The 2,901-nt window shown below is 37.3% G+C and overlaps 1 long non-coding RNA gene across 1 annotated transcript; it reads right to left on the bottom strand.

Moving 5' to 3' along the window:
- Nucleotides 1–1,270: 1,270 nt before the first annotated feature.
- On the bottom strand, nt 1,271–2,608 carry LOC128021722 (uncharacterized). Its single transcript, XR_008185661.1, has 2 exons — nt 2,156–2,608; nt 1,271–1,719 (listed from the first exon to the last, which is right to left on the bottom strand). It is a non-coding gene; the product is annotated as an uncharacterized LOC128021722 (long non-coding RNA).
- Between the last annotated feature and the right edge of the window lie 293 nt (nt 2,609–2,901).

The raw sequence follows: 2,901 nt of genomic DNA on the forward strand, positions 1-2,901 counted from the left end.
CTAGTTTAGTAGTTGTAAGATTGTTTATAGCTAGCTATAACTGTGGCGAAATGACAAAGAACGTTATGTTATAAATTGGGAGCACGATGAAAACGTCTTACGACGATCAAATGGTCTCAAATTGTCCCATCCATCGTCGCTGTTAACGTGGGTAATGTTAGACGATATGAAGAAGTGGCCAGAGTTAACCACTTTAACTGCCCTGTCAGAAGGAGTTGATGGAGCAGCAAGGAAAAATGATTTTAAAAAAAATGTACCGAGGCTTACCAGTATTTACATAGTGAGACAGTGGGTAAACCTGTATGTACTGTTACACAGCGAAGGTTTTTTCGTCTTTTTAAAATTGAACGTGCAACCAGCCAGTCGAGCCGTCTAAACCTCTCAGCATGGTGCTGGTTAGTTTTGTGTGTGTGTGAGTGTGATGTTAATATACACGAAGTTATAAATGTTTAAAAGTATAATAACGTGTTTGATGACCATCATCAGACTAAGTATTTTGTCTAATAACTTAATTGTACAGTGGAGTAAGGTAAGTGAACGTTTATCAGTTACACATTAGAAAAGGAGGAGGCTGGAACTTGGAAGTGAAAAACGCCTTAAATCCAGGTATGCATAATTATTAGGCAGATTTAATTTACAGATTAAACGAGCCAAAAAAAGATGATATATCACTTCTAAAAGATTAAATGCAAAATTAATAGTTAAGATTGGTTTGGAATTGGTAAATTTTACCAAAAAATATGATCAGAAAATCAGCTTGCCTCTTAATTCTGCACAGTGTATATGCAAAAGGTAAGGTAAAGGTAAGATTTGGTAGGTGTACATTAAGTCTAATCAATGAATAATGTAGGTAAGTGTCAAGTATAATAATAATGAATGATTCTGAAATAAGACAACTGTAAAATCTTTGAAATGTATTTTAGGTTTGCCATGTTCTGTACAGGGCTGAGTTTCTGTAAGCTGCTCATCTGGGATCCATCACAGCAAGTTACATGTGCCACACAATCAGCAATTCTCTGCCAAGACTGTAGCTAGACTACAAACCTTTTATTTTAAGTGTGTGCTTCCTCGTGTCAGATGAGTTTCAGGCAGGCGACCTGCTGCTTTCAACAAGATAGTTGCAGCTTTGTAAATAAACAGGAATGAGAATAATTAGGTTAAGGATAGGATATTAGGTAATTGGGATGGGATGTAGAGGGTGTGGGTGAAGACTAACTATATGAAATAAGTTGTTTTAAATCAGTTGTGTTAAACAAGAGACAGACTGTGATTTGTTTTTTAGAACATGGATAATTTAATATAAGTTGTATAAAATCATTTGTGATGTGTTGATCAGTGTTTGTTGTTTCCAGGAAGCAAGAGACACCTCCTACTGACCATCCTATAAAATTTCAACATTTTATTTCCATATGTAATAAACCAAGATGGAATTAACTTGCAAACTTGACATGACTTATTCCTTCAAATCAGAGATTAAAGATGAAAAAAAAGATCAAATTAAGATAAATAAAAACTATTTACAGCAGGTAATGTCAGGTGACACTGTAAAGGTTCATAAAAATATCTATTACAGCAGGTAACTTCTGGTGACTTTGTAAAGGTTCATAAAAAATAACTATCACAGCAGGTAACTTCTGGTGACTTTAAGCAAGATCAGGGGCATGTGGATCTGATCACCCTCACAGCTGTCCACTGCATCACTGGCGGTCATCGATACATCTGTGGAAATAATTCAACATTTTTACATTAGTACTTACAATATATCATGAGAATTAATATGTGACCCGAACTTAGAACTGTGTGTGTGTGTGTGTGTGTGTGAGAGAGAGAGAGAGAGAGAGAGGCATTAGAGACAAAACAGTATACACACTGTTAACTGTAGTGTTCAAACGTAGGTCAGTATCTGAATGAGAAATGTAGATAGCTGGCCTGCTATCACCTGCAATCTCTGTAGCAGGAATAATGTGAGCTATTGTAATGTACTATAATATCTTGTACTACCGTAAATATTAAATAAATAGGTGGACAATGGTAATCATGGAAAATTCGCGGTCTTCGTTAACTGCCTGTTACTGATCATAAATGTATTCATAGAATGGACTTCATAAATCTAACGTTAGGCGAGCAAACACATAGCTAGTTAAGGTTAGCTTACCCGAATCTGACAACCTTTTCATCCCCGGCGTGACCTCTTTAACGGGACATCGTAGTCGAGCCATTTCTCGGGGTAAGGGTGTTCGTCAGTCGCCTTCCCGTCCATGAAATGGTACAAACACACATAAGAGCGCTTGGGTGGGCGCTTCAAATTTAGCGCCGTCATCCATTTCCTCAGGTGTTTCTCTTCTTTAGGTGGTGGGTGTAAATTGTAAAGTGCACCACAACACTCCGACCGCGTCACAATGTGTTCGCTACATCGTTGGTGCAATTGTTTTTTTTAATACAATTGTTATGCAGCCCCTAACTGAGCATATATCATACTTCTCTTCGTTCTGCGATCTGTTATCTAGCCAGCCACTAGCTTAGGTACGTTACATCCGGTCCCTCAGCCGGAAGTAAGATGACAAAACGAGCGCAATGGCGGCACCGTTGTTGCCATGGAAAATAAGGTGAATAGGTTAGCTCAATATTTCAAGTCACATGTATTCAGAGTGACCCCTACTATCACTGTATTAATATTCAAGGCATTTTACTGTATAGTTTTGGAGAAAACGAAAAGCAAATTTACCCAGAACATCAAACTAAGTTGTTGCACTTGCACTTTTTCCCATTTTCCAAAATTCATATAAGATGTTCCTTTATAGGTTAGCTCATTCTCTCAAGTCATATGTATTCAGAGTGACCCCTACTTTCACTGTATTAATTTTCGAGGCATTTTACTGTATAGTTTTGGAGAAAACTAAA

Source organism: Carassius gibelio, chromosome A2, assembly GCF_023724105.1.
Source record: "Carassius gibelio isolate Cgi1373 ecotype wild population from Czech Republic chromosome A2, carGib1.2-hapl.c, whole genome shotgun sequence".
NCBI classification, from domain to species: Eukaryota; Metazoa; Chordata; class Actinopteri; order Cypriniformes; family Cyprinidae; genus Carassius; species Carassius gibelio.